The 14,183-nt window shown below is 39.6% G+C and overlaps 2 protein-coding genes across 7 annotated transcripts in view; one reads left to right on the forward strand and one right to left on the reverse strand.

The window, feature by feature from the left end:
- Positions 1 to 1,225, reverse strand: part of SLF1 (SMC5-SMC6 complex localization factor 1) — a 58,757-nt gene extending 57,532 nt beyond the window's left edge. For both annotated transcript variants that reach the window (XM_046665380.1, XM_046665379.1), the window contains exon 1: positions 1,140 to 1,225. The gene's annotated coding sequence lies outside the window, so the exon portion shown is untranslated. The remainder of the gene's footprint in view (positions 1 to 1,139) is intronic.
- Positions 1,226 to 1,316: 91 nt separating this feature from the next.
- Positions 1,317 to 14,183, forward strand: part of KIAA0825 (KIAA0825 ortholog) — a 372,960-nt gene continuing 360,093 nt past the window's right edge. For all 5 annotated transcript variants that reach the window (XM_046668256.1, XM_046668255.1, XM_046668258.1 and 2 more), the window contains exon 1: positions 1,317 to 1,411. The gene's annotated coding sequence lies outside the window, so the exon portion shown is untranslated. The remainder of the gene's footprint in view (positions 1,412 to 14,183) is intronic.

The following is a 14,183-nucleotide window of genomic DNA, read 5'->3' on the forward strand; positions in this document are numbered from 1 at the left end:
TCTTAGTTCATTTAAATTAAGAATACTCTTTGAGTCGACTTAGACATAATCAAATTAACTCCCTCATAAAAAACCATCCCAAACTATCAACTTATGTACTCAGCATCTGCAATACAGGTTAGACAAACTTTTCTAAAATGGGAACACCTTGCACATGAATAGATAGTTCTAGGAATTGAGGCATAACGTAACAACATAAGCCAAAAAGGCGCAATATCACACAAGGCGCCGTGTCTGTCACACGTATACCATAACTTCAGTTTAAATTTTCATTCCTAATGTCTCAGCGGAAATTGTTGTTGTTGTTGTTTTGGTATAGGATAGTCATTCGCCAAAAAAGAGCTTGGCGCTTCCTAAATCAAGCGCCATCTAATTTCTGGGTCAAATCCTGATATGGAGTACCCGAGGTAGATCTTTTTGTCAATATTTAATCAGAGGCTTCGGGAATGGAAGAAATCTAAGGATAACCACTTAGTCTTGTTCCCAGCCTTCTAGATATTATAATCCCCAGGAACACAGACCTTCCCTTTGGGGAAACGTGTGTGTGTTTGTGTATGCATGTTTAAAGGCCTACGTAGCAGAAGCGATATGTTCATTACCATTTGGATACGTTGAAAAAATTCTACTAGGGAGACAAGGATGACACCATTTCCCTCGTCACTGGAAGGTGGGCTGGGGGATCCCAGCCACCTGCACTGACGCTAAATTATGGAAAGCAGCCAAGAATCTGGGACTCGGAGAAGCGTCCCAGTCGGTTCTATGGAAACGAGAGACGCGGGTGGCCTAGCGCCTTCCTGCAGGGAACCGAGCGGCTGAGCTGCGCAAGCAGGAAGCGGGAGACGCGGCTCAGCCCGCACTGCAGAGAGGCGCCCGTGGCCGTCCTCGCGGCGGCGGCGCCGGCACGGCAGGGCGGGGCGGGGTCTGCGGCCGCAGCCCACCGACGCGGGCGCCGAGCGCTGCGAGTCCGGGCGAGCGGGAACGAACGGCGGCTGCGGAAAGCGCCAGGGGCAGGCACCGCCGTCGCTCACCCCAGCCCCTGCCCGGCCTCACAGCCGGGAGCCGCAGAAACTTCGGGGACACGGAGGAAACATCCCCAGAGAGTCAGGGTACACTGTGTCTTCTGAACTGAGGTCCTTTACCTTCCCGGACGGAGTGTCTGGGCCGCTTCCTTCGGGTGGCTGTGGTGACAGGGGAGACGACTGCCGCTGCAGCACTCGCTGCTTCACTAATCCGGGCTCTGGGAAATAATTTCCCGCCGCGCGCTCGGCCGCCCCGGAAGCTATTGTACCATTTCCGGGTGGTTGTCAGTGACGCTCTCGAGCCATCGTCAGGGTAGCCTGAGAGGGTGGCCCGCGGGATTCTGGCCGGCGGGCCAAGCTACTGCTAGATCAGCGCCGGAGGCGGGAGACTGGTAAGTGATTTTTCTGGATTGCCTCCTGGGCCTGATATTTCCGACCGGCCGGGGCTCCGTGCAGCGTCTTTGCCGGACCAAGAAGTGAGCGGGAGAGGGTTGAAGCAAGAGTCGTCCCCATCCAGCCCTGTGGCGCTGGACCCTCTGTGCTGCTGGAGAAGGCCCCGGGATCCTGGTTTACCGTCTGCTCCGCTCGCCACATCCACCTCCAACTTGGAACTCGCGCTCGGGTCCCCGCGTGTCCCTGGGCGAGGCCGAAGACACAGAGTACCGCACTCGGTTGAGTACCGAGTCTCCCTACCAATGATCCAGGAGTGCCTTTATTCTCCCATCGGCACGGTTTGGTCACCCTTGATTCTCCACAGCTGCTTTACCATTCTTTTTCTGAGTACTGTTCCCATTGCCCTGGGAGGCAGTGGCCTGGGAGGCAGGCAGTCGGCCAAAGTGGACACCGTTTACAAACATTTTGGAAGTGGGGTGAGGGGGGACGTTCCCGATTTAGACTTAATTCCACACTACCCCCGCAGTTTGAGTTGGGTGAGAATGGTCTTTGTTTTCCTGGCTGCTATGAGGTAATGAGATATGAAAACAAGCTTAAAATTTCATGCATGGGCTTTTAGATACACGTGTTTACCCTTTGGAAACCAGTGATCAGGAAGTAGGTGTGCTTTCAGAAAGGAGTGCCCCTCTTCTGCTCCAGGCTTCCTCAGTAATGACGGATTCAGGAGAATTTTGGATGGAGGTCTGAGGTAGCCAGAAAGGCGCTCATTCCGCCAAAGATTTGAAAGATGTGATGTAGCGAACCTTAGCTACTTCTTTCTTGAGTAGTGCAGTTTCTTCAGGTAAGTAGTTTTCACTCAGCACCTTATATTTGAATAATCATCCTTCTTTCCCGTAGAAGGTAGCAGATTGATTTTTTTCCAAAACAACCAGTTCCAAAAAGAGTTCTAGGGCTTACTCGACCATAAAGACAAATGCAGTATGTTTTTTCAAGGCCCCTGATGCTACCTTTGGAGAGTAAGGCAAACGTGTTTAGGACGGCACGTTGATCTTCTAATCTCCTTGTTAATAATTCAACTAACTTTTATAATCTCATTTGGTCCCGACTTTGCCATTTTTTTGAACCTTGTGCTTTTTCTTTATTTGTCGAGTTGAAAGGATTGTAAATAATTGAAGGGAATTTACACGTTTCTATATAGGAACTAGTTTTTAGACAGACAGTGATTTTTTTTTTATCATTGCTCTTGATTTGTGATATCTTCTTTCAAATTAAAATGGCCAACCACTAATACTAACCACTAACCACAAATAGCTACTGCCTGCTAGGCACTTTACATTTATTATTTTTCTTAAACTTACCACAATTCTACAAGAAAAGTCATATTATCCGATTTTGCATGCATTTTGTACTGAGACTTGAAGACATTCGCACAGATTATACAATTAAATGGCACAATTGAGATTTGAACCCAGTCTACCTGACTCCAAACTCAGGCTCTTTTTACTGTGCTTTATACTTCTCATAAATAGCCACAACAGAATCATTCTTTTCACTTTCGGGTAAAATTGGATAGATAGTATGTCACATTCAGAAACCAAATGGATAGCAAAACTTGAGTATAAGGAGATTTAAGGAATATGTTAAGGAATTAATTCCTTAGGTTAATGTTTAAGGATTAAGGAATGTGTTAGGGATTTAAGGAATCACGTGTAAGGTAATTTTGACATAGGAATAATCTAATTTCTCTTTTATGGTGATCCTTGGCCAGTTTTATCATTCTAACTCAAACAGATACAAGCAATCTAGAGACCATCAGTATATTAGTGACTCTAAGTCCAAAGTATCAGCTATCTCTTTAGGAGGCTTTTCACACACACACATTTACATACATATATATATTTGTGTGTGTGGAGAAAGAGAAAATGAGTGAATGAGCACAAATCCATAAAACTGAACTTTGTAATGCCCTGTAAGGAATTGTTATTACTTACTGGTTATTAGCAAAACTGTTCTATTCCATTCATATAACCCTCAGACAGATGGTGATTATCACACATTTTAAGGAAGTGTGCTTAAATAAACCTACCCACTCCAATATTCTGTTTTATGTAGAGAAGTAGAAATAGCCTGCTTGTCAGAGAATTTACTAAAATCTAGTTGAAATGACCAATACTAGAAGTGACATAAAAACTAATTCTAAAGGATATCCTGTTTTACAGAAAGACACAAGTATATATGTACAGCTAGTCTCAAATACTAATATGCATTTCATTACATTGTATTGACTTGACTGTGTGAAAGATGTTTGCATATCTCACAGGTAGTTCTCAGGGATATTTTGTTTCAATCAAATTTCAGTGCTTATGAAGGTTGAGATTACATCTGTTTTGTTCACTATCTCATACCCAGCATCTGGCATTGTGCCTGGAGTGTAGTAAGGGGCTCAATAAACATTTATTGAACGAATAATTCCTTTTTAAAATGTTATTTATCCACAGAGAAATATTGCTACATGTGTTTTTTTGGTTTTTGCTGAGGAAGATTATCCCTGAGCTAACAGCTATGCCAGTCTTCCTCCACTTTATATATGGGCCATCACCACAGCATGGCTGACAAGTGGTGTAGGTCCACACCCAGGATCTGAACCTGCAAAACTGCGCCACTGAAGTGAAGCACACCAAACATACCCACTAGGCCACAGGGCCAGCCCCTTGTATATGTGTTTTTTAAAAAGGGACTTACCACATAAATAGATGCATACTTATTTACTCACTTTGACCTTTAAATGTAATGTCCACTCCACACTCATCCATAAAAGGCAATGTGGTATCCTGCAAAGATGACTAGACAGTGAAATAGCAGATAAGAGAATGTCTAATATTTATTGTTACTTACTCTCTGTGTATAGTGTTAGGTTTAGGCCTCACAGTACTATAGGGTAAGTATTATCCTTTTACAGAGGAGAAAACTGAAACAAAGATAAGCTTTGTAAAGCATCCTTGGTTACACACAGTCATTAAATACCAGAGCTATGATTTGAACCAACACTGACTTTAGAGTCCATGATCTTAACCTCTTTGCCATACACCTCTTCTTGGATTTTAATCCTGGTTCATCTACTAACTACCTGTATACACAGGGCAATTTATTTCTGAGGATCATATTTCTCATCTATAACATAGGGGTTGGATTACATGATCTATAAGGTCCCTTCTAGCTCTAAAATCCTCTGATTTTAGTTGACTCCCAAGTATTATCTAAATATAGCAGTTCCAGTGTGCTAGAAGGCCTTCACGATTAGAGTTTTACATGTATTGGTGTCTTCTACATTGGTAGATGTACAATCATGTTTTTGTAATGGAAAGAACAAGACCAGAGTTAAAAAAATCTTTGGTGTAGTGGTTAAATTCAGCACGCTCCGCTTTGGCAGCCCAAGTTCATGGGTTTAGATCCTGGGCACAGACCTACACCATTCATCAGCCATGCTGTAGCAGTGACCCATATGCAAAATAGGGGAAGACTGACACAGATGTTAGCTCAGGGAGAATTTTCCTCACCAAAAAAAAAAAAACTATCATGCTTTTTGCCAGCTTATGACCCTAATAAGTACTGAACCTTTGTGAGCTTATGTTTTCATATGTAAAATGGATCCACAAGATTGCTTTGAGGGTTAAGTGAGATGAAATATGTAAAGCCTCACACATGCTGCCTGATACACAGTTGCCATTAAATAAATATTGTCTTTCCCCCCAATCTTGTGAGAATAGAAGAAGATTGGTGAATATAAAAATGCTTTATAAATTAGTGAAAGGTGAAGAATCTTTTCACTTATAGTCTATCAGGAAAGGTAAAGTTTTATACACAAATAGTTATTATAAAGGACAATTTACATACTATCATTGAACATAAATCATAATGGGAACACAGAGAAAAAATTTTGCTTCCAGGAGGACAAAAGAGGAAAGACATCATGAAGAAGGTAATGCTGAGTTTGGGCCTTAAAGGATGTGAGGATTTGGGCAGAGGGCCAAGAGGGAAGAATGTTTCACTGGAGGATGCAAAAGTGACAGAGAAGAGAATAATGACTACTTCACTTTGGATATATAGGATAGTGAAGGCTAGTAACAAAGGTAAAAAGGGTAAAGTTGAGTTCTGGGCAAGCTGTGGTTAACAGTGTGGTCATCTTAAAGATGTTAGGCTTTTCACAATAAGCAGTGATTTGTGTGTATAACCAGGAGCCGGTGGAGGGTAGCGTTGGTATTTGATTTCTTTGTTAAGAAAGTAATACCTATTTGTTAAAGAAATATAAGAATATACACATAAGCCAAAAACAAAAAGAAAGATGAAAAATTGCCCGTAATCCCACTCCAGGCTCAGTCCAGCACTTGCCCTTTGACATCCCCAGCTTCCCCTCCTGGCTGGGAGCATTCCTCTCCTAGTGAACTGATAGCTGTGACTCAGGGCTCAGGCTGGCCCAGAGGTGGGAGGGGGCTCTGAGGGGCTGTCTAGCCCCCTGTTTCTGGGCCTCCACCCTGAGGGCACATGGACTCATATGGTGACTGGTCCACAAGTACATTGTTCCTATAGGTAGGGGCTGGGTGCTGCCACCAGGCAGTGATAGCAGAGGGCTCCCTTGAACTAAGAGGTCTTCCTGTCTATCCCTGTTGTCTCCTCCATGGCTCCTACCCCTTCCTGATGTCTGTGACCCTGAGCAACCACCTGCCCCTTTCTCAGCCGTAGTTTCCACATCTGCAGTCACAGGGTGGACTGGGTAGGGGACCTTTGAGCTCTTCCCTCCCCGGAGTGGCTCCAGGACCCCTACCACCACCACCATGGTGGGGCCAGACCTGGCTCTGCCTCCCGTTCCTGACCTGCATGGCCCAGGTCCCCCAGGATCTCCCACTTCTGCTCCTTGACCTTCTATGCCTTCTCTACAGCAAAACAAAACAAAACGCACAAAAACAAAAACCCATCCCCCTCCAGTGTTTGAATACTGCTAACTTACTTCCAGGCTGCTCAACATCCGGCTCTGCCAGTCATAATACACACTACTGCTAGACACATTCTTTTAGGGCTCGGAAACAACCAGAGTTTAGTTATTAGAAATGATGATTCTGCAGGTTTCTGACTCATCTCATCAGGTGACTCTGGTTAGGGGAAGGTTTGAGTGGTGAACTCAAAGACTAGTTGAGTAAGGTGGCAAAAGCAGAAGTCAGCATAATTATATTAAAAAGCCTCAGGATGTGGGAGGAGAATACCGCCTTCCTGCCTCAACTGCTGATGTATTTTTTGGAGACAGGATTTTTGAACAGTGCTCCAGCTATTTCCCTGTAAACTTTGGTTAAAATACGAGTAGAGGAGAGAGGTGGCTCACTAGGAAATATTTAGGAATTTAAGAAATAATCTAAGTAGCTAGTGTGGTATCTATAATATCTATGTATACACACACACCCATAGAGAGAGAGAATGAACATACATAGCTGTTTAAATTATTTAGGGAATTCTTTGCTGAATAAAATTCTCAAGAAAATTATCTAAAACTGAAAAAAAGACAATTGTCACTTTGACTAATTAGGCAAAACAGGTGAATTCTAAGAAGACCTGATGTGAGCTCAAACTCATGATCTTATATAATATGATCTCAAAGAAGTTACTTGAATTCCTTCAGCCCCTACTTCTTCATCTGTAAAATGGTAATATCAGTTTTGCAGATTTGTTAGGATTAAATGTAATAATGTGTGAAAGCTTACAGAGGCATCTGCCTAGTTTTTATCATTTAAATAAATTCTAATTGCTTTAAAAGAGGTCTGTGGCTCCAACTATGAAGTCAAACAGACCTGAGTTCAAATCCTAGCTCTATCACTGGTTGTATGAGACTTGGAAAGTTACTTTTCTAGTTTGAGTGTTTTTTTTCTTATTTATAAGATGGGAATAGTGGGGCTGGCCTGGTTGCATAGTGGTTAAGTTCACATGCTCCACTTCAGTGGCCGGGGTTCACGGGTTTGGATCCTGGGCACAGACCTACACACTGCTCATCAAGCCATGCTATGGTGGCATCTCATATACAAAAAATAGAGAAAGATTGACACATGTGTTGGCTCAGTGACAATCTTCCTCAAGCCAAAGAGGAAGATTGGCAGCCCGATGTAAACTCAGAACCAATCTTCCTCACCAAAAAAAGAGAAAAAAAGGGGAATAGTAATAATGTCTTCATAGGGCTTTTGTGAAGATTAAAGGAAATAATGATGCATAGATTTTAAAATGGTGGCTGGTCTTGTGAGCACTTTGTTCACTCAAATTCCCAGAGGAGCACATGCCAAGAGGGGATTAGACGTGCAGGAGGTTTATTGGGGAAACTGCCTGTGAAGGATAAAGGAGAGGGACAAGAGGAAGAGGGAAGTGCTTTCGGGCCTCAATACAGGTCTGACAACCTGTTGGGGGCGGGGTGGGGGGGTGGAATGAGAGGAGGGGGAGAAGAATCTCAAACCACTGCACTGTTCTGAGAATGCTTCAGCCAGGCTGATGGGGAATCCATGATCCAAAGTCATTTGTTAGAGAAATCCCATGTCGCCACAGTACTCAATATAATGTTAGCAATTAATAAAAATAATTAACAGTTGTCACATGCTATAATTTACAAGTATGTTTGAATTCCAACTCTTGAATTTTACTGCCTGTCCCCACCTCCCCTGAGAAAAGTGCGTTCCCTGCTGCCAGACATTGACGTTAACATTTGAGGCACATGTTCTTAGACTCACAACTTCTTATATTTTATAATACAATTTTCTTAGCCAAAGAACAGTTAAGGAATCAAGAGATCTGTTCCAAATAACGATTGAAAAATGCAAACATTAGCTAATCAACTGATTTTTTGACATTAGGTAGTTAAACACAAACTGCTGTCTAAATTTCTAAATTCAGGTAGCCAATTAATGTCACAATCCTAAATAGCTAAGTAATGCTCATATCCACAGTTTTCTGTCCATTTCTCTTCTTACCAAAGATACCTTTGTGGTTAAAATAATCAAGGTATTATAGCTGTGTAGGTCTCTACGCCGCGCTCCCCCCCCCCCTTGTTGTTTTTGATAAACAATCATAGAGATCCTTCAGTTCAGTGCTTTCCAAATGGCAGGTCATGATCCATCAATTCGGTGAGTACTAGCCTGCATTTTTGTTTCAGATATGTGTGGCTTCAGGATTTGAATATAAAATGTTTGTTGCTGTGAATCACTGTAGAATTGTAAAGCAAGAGATTTAGACTAACTTCCTTATCTTACATGAGGAAATGAGGACTAAAGAGGTCATCTGACTTGCCCAGATAACTCTGGAAACATGTGACTTGAACCAGCAGCTCCCTCTTAAGAATCTAAATTTAGAACTCTTTCTTTTGTATCATGCTTTCTGGAAAAGGCTTCCTGTTTGCTCTGCTTAGGGCACATAATTAATTACTCTGTTTTCCAGTTGGTTAACATGATAGTCCTTTTCTGTCACTTTCATTTTTTGTTTCCTAAGATTTACTGAAAAGTGCTCCTCCGGGACTCTGACCATTGAGTGTCAGGGAGGTTGTACAGCTGTAGTTGTTTCTAGCAGTCAGCAACCATGCACATCACCTGAATTTACTGTCCCTTTGCCCTTTGGGGCACACAGCTAATTCAATAGTTTAAGTCTAGAGTATACCTGATTTAAACTGAGGAGTGATGAGAGCTCTTTTCGAGGAGCATTATACTGATAAAGTCTTAATTTTTACTAATGCCAGTGAATATTATTCTGTGTTTCATTGTCATGACATTCTTTTACTCATTTTTCTTGCTTTTTTAGACTTCAGCTCACCAAATATTTTTCACTTTTAAAATGCAAGTTTTGTGTATAATCACATCATATTCTTTATGATTTTTAAAAATATATCATTCTTTCCTTTTCAAGCATATATTCATACCCGCCCTCAAAAATGCCTGTGGGCACTTTAGCTCCTCAATGGTGAGCTCTGTCCTCTGCTATTCAGAAATTGGACTGGGAAGGAGTTTGGGAGTGGGACTGGTTTTAAATGGAGCCCTCCTTTTAGACTCTGTTTTTATGTTGCTTTCTGTACCCTGGTATCATTGAGGCTGCCTACACTCATTCTTTTGTTAACTTTACCTGGTCATGATCTTTCTGGGGCTTTCTCCTTTCTCTAACTCAGCAGTTCTCCAATTTTTGGTTTCAGGAGTCCTTTACACTCTTAAAAAATTACTGATGACCTCAAAGAGTTTTTATGTATGTAATTATATCTATGTATATTTATTATGTTATAAATTATAATTGAGTATTTTGAAAAATATTTAATTCAATAATAAAGCCATTACATGTAAACATAAATAACATTTTTTAAAAAAAACTTGTATTTTCCAGAACAAAAATTATAGTGGAAGAGTGGCATTGTTTTATATCTTTGCAGTCTCTTTAATGTCTGGCTTAATAGAAGAGAGCTGAATTCTCAGATCTGCTTCTGCATTCAATCTCTTGTAATATGCTGTTCTGATTGAAGTGAACAAAGTCCAACCTCATACAGACATGTAGTTGGAAAAAAAAAGGAGTGTTTTTGTGGCCTTTTCAGATAATTGTGAATATTTTTCTTTGATCCTATACCAGAACTTAACAAGTGATAATTTCTTAAAATGTAATTGCAATGTAGAATCTGAAACCATATCGATGAACTTTTCATACTCTATTATTTTAAAATCTCTTGATCCATCTTCCACTTTGACTGAATCTTTTATAAATACATAATTTTTTGTTAGGCAATGCATTGGTCATATGGAAAATATTGACCCATTGAGGTATGCTGATCTCTCAAATCTTAATACATGTCATTATACAATATCAAAATATTTCGTTTATTAATATCACCAGCAATTTCATCAGGAAAATGTTAAAATAATGGGAAAACTGTCCATCTGACAGTATACAAATTTTCCATAATTCTTATTTTTGCTTTGAAAGCTCTAGTTTTATCATTGGCAACAAATAGATTCTAATGGTCTTTCCTTGAGATGACAGCCCAATTTGGTTAATTTTGAGAAAATCTGTGGTATACTCAAAGCTTGAGTTAATAAAATTACTAATTTTTACTGCCTCATCAAGGACATTATTAAATGAACCCGACGTTATTTTTATTCCAACTGTGTGGTGGTGAAAAAATATGACTACTGTGGTAGGCAGATGCCTCAAAGCTGCCTACATCCTAATCCCTGGACCCTGTGAATATGTTATGTCATATAGCAAAGGGGAATTAAAGTTGCTAATCAGTTTACCTTAAGATAGTGAGATTATCCCAGATCGTCCAAATGGGTTCAATGTCATCACAGTGGTTCTCGAAAGTGTAAGGAGGCAGAAGAGGAATTCAGAGTGAGGCAATATGAAAAGGACTCAACCCACATAGCTAGGTAGAAAATGGAGGAAGTGAGCCAGGAGCCAAGGAATGAGAGCAGCCTTTAAAAGCAAGGAAACAATAGATTGTCCTAAGAGCCTTCAGGAAGGAATGCAGCTCTGTGGACCATTTGGTTTTAGCCTAGTGAGAATGGTTTCAGACTTCTAACACAGAGAAAGTTAGTACAAATGTCAACCTAGCAAAGTGACATATAATGTCTTATTATTATGAAAATAGTTTTGACTTTGCCAACCCCCTGAAAGAATACTGGGGCTCCCCCCAGTTAAGTGCTATTTTGTATCACACTTTGGGATCTCTTATTTAACTTGTATATCTCGTGTGTCAACCGCTATGCTAGGCACTGGGATGCAAAAATAAAGAAGGCACAGTCCTTGTCCTAGGATGATGATGGTCTAGTGGTTGAGACAGGTAAGCAAGTCAATGATTGCAGATAGCACAGAATCAGTGCCCTAACTGATATATTTGGATGAGGGAAAGAGACCTAATCCCTGTCTCCATGTGCTTTCAGTCTAGTGGGAGAGATCACAGAAATAGTTACAAAATGCAAAGTGCTATAAAGGAAATATCTCCACTGACCGTGTGAGGATGGGGAGAGCTTTGCATTCCCACTAGCAGTGTATGAGAGTTTAAATCTCTCCACATCCTCCCCAACATGTGTTATTGTCTGTCTTTTGATTATAGCCATTCTAGGGAGTGGTGAAGTAGTATCTCATGGAGAAGTCTCAATTTGCATTCATCTAATAATTAACGATGCTTAGTATCATTTCATGTTCTTATTGACCATTTGTATATTTTCTTTGGAGAAAATGTCTATTCAAATCCTTTGTCATTTTTAAATTGAATTGTCATTATTGTTGAGCTGTAATAGTTCTTTATAGATTCTGGGATACTATCCTCTTCTCAGTTGTTTGATTTGGAGATTTTCTCCCATTCCATGAGTTGTTTCATCATTTTGTTGATGGTACCCTTTGAAGCACAAATGTTTTTAATTTTGATGAAGTCCAATTTATCTATTTTTTTCTTATATGGCTTCTGCTTTTAGTGTTTTATCTAAGAAACCGTTGAATAATCTAAGGTCAAGAAGATTTACACCTGTGATTTCTTCTAAGAATTTTAAACATTTTAGTCCTTATATTTAGATCTTTGATCAATTTTGAGTTAATTTTTGTATTTTTTTTTTCTGATTTATCTCCCCAAAATACCCCTGGTACGTAGTTGTATATCTTAGTTGCAGGTCCCTGGCATGTGGGACGCCACCTCAACGTGGCCTGATGAGGGTGCCATGTCCACGCCCAGGATCCAAACAAGCAAAACCCTGGGCCGCTGCAGCGGAGTGCACGAACTTAACCACTCGGCCACGGGGCCGGCCCCCAATTTTTGTATCTCTTTTGATGAAGAAGTCCAACTTCATTCTTTAGCATGTTAGTATACAGTTGTCTCAGCAACATTTCTTGAAAAGACTAATCTTTCCCTATTGAATTTCCTTGAAACTCTCATCAAAAATCAATTGAATATTGTATGGGTTTATTTCTGGACTCTCAATTCTATTCCATTGATTACATGTCTATCCTTAATGCCTATCTTATCACACAATCTTGATTACTGTAACTCTGTGGTAAGTTTTGAAAAATGGGAAATGTGAGTTCTCTAACTTTGTTCTTTTTCAAGATTGCTTTAGCTATTCTGGGACCCTTGCATTTCGATATGAAATTTGAGATGTTTGTTAATTTCTGCAAAATAGGGAGCTGGAATTTTGATAGAGATTGCGTTAAATCTATAGGTTAATTTGGGAACTATTGCCACTTTAACAATATTAAATATTTCAATCCATAAACATAGACTTTTCATTTATTTAGGGCTAATTCAGTTTCTTTCAATGATGTTTTGTAGTTTTCAGTGGACAGGTCTTTTGTTAAATTTTTCCCGAAATATTTTATTCTATTTGATGCTATCGTAAATGGAATTGTTTTCTTAATTTCACTCTCAAATTGTTAAGTACTAGTATATAGAAATACAACTGATTTTTTATTAATCTTGTATCCTGCCAACTTTGTTGAATGTATTTATTAACTCCAAAAGCTTGGGAGTTTGTTTGTTTTAGAATTCCTTAGAAATTCCAAATAGAGATAGTTTTACTTTTCCTTTCCAATCTGGATGCCTTTTCTTTTCTTTTCTTGCCTAATTGTCCTGGCTAGAACCTCCAGTACAATGTTAAATAGGTGTGGTAGAAATAGACATTCTTGTCTTGTTACTGATCTTAAGAGCAAAGCTTTCAGTCTTTTACCATTAAGTGTGATGTCAGGTGTGGGTTTTTGGTAGATGTGTTTTATCAGATTGATGAAGTTCCCTTCTGTTCGTAGTTTGTTGAGTGTTTTTATCATAAAAGGGTGTTAGATTTTGACGCATTCTTCTCTGCATCTATTTAGGTCATCATACAGTTTTTGTCCTTTATTCTGTTAATAAGGCATATTACATTGACTCATTTTTCTGTATTGATTCAACTTTACATTCCTGGGATAAATCCCACCTAGTCATGGTGTAGAATTCTTTTTATATGTTGCTGGATTCGGTTTGCTAATATTTTGTTAAGTATTTTTGCCTCTATATTCATAAGGCATATTGGTCTATAGTTTTCTTTTCTTGTAATGTTTTTGCTAGTTTTGGTGTCAGAGTAATACTAACCTCAGAGAATGAATTGCAAATTATTCTCTTTTCTTCTGTTTTATGGAAGAATTTGTGAAGGATTGGAGTTAATTCTTTAAATCTTTGGTAGAATTCACCAGTGAAGCCATTTGGCCCAAGCTTCTCTTTGTGGGAAAGTTTTTGATTATTAATTCAATCTGCTTATAGGTCTGTTCATGTTTTTTTAACTTTTTTAAGTTATTTCAGTACATTATGTCTTTCTAGGAATTTGTCTGTTTCATCTAGGTTATATAATTTGATGATATTCAATTGTTTATAATATCCCCCATATAATATCTTTATTTTGGTAAGGTCAGTAATGTCCTCTCTTTCATTCCTAATTTTAGTAATTGAGTCTTCTCTCTCTGTCTTCTTTTTTTTCCATCTAGCTAAAGGTTTGTCAATTTTGTTCATCTTTTCAAGGAATCAATTTTGGGTTTAGCTTGCTTTTCTTTTTCTAGTTTCCTCAGTTTGAAGGTTAGGGAATTGATTTTAGATCGTTTTTAAAACAGGCATTTGGTCTGCATTTTTATTTTCTTGTGCTATGTTTGTTTGGCTTGGTTATCCTAGAATGAGTTAGGGAGGTTTCTTTCCTGTTTCCTGAGTTTGTGAAATGTTGATATTATTTCATTTTTTTATTTTATAGAATTCACCAGTGAAGC

Source organism: Equus quagga, chromosome 7, assembly GCF_021613505.1.
Source record: "Equus quagga isolate Etosha38 chromosome 7, UCLA_HA_Equagga_1.0, whole genome shotgun sequence".
NCBI lineage: Eukaryota > Metazoa > Chordata > Mammalia > Perissodactyla > Equidae > Equus > Equus quagga.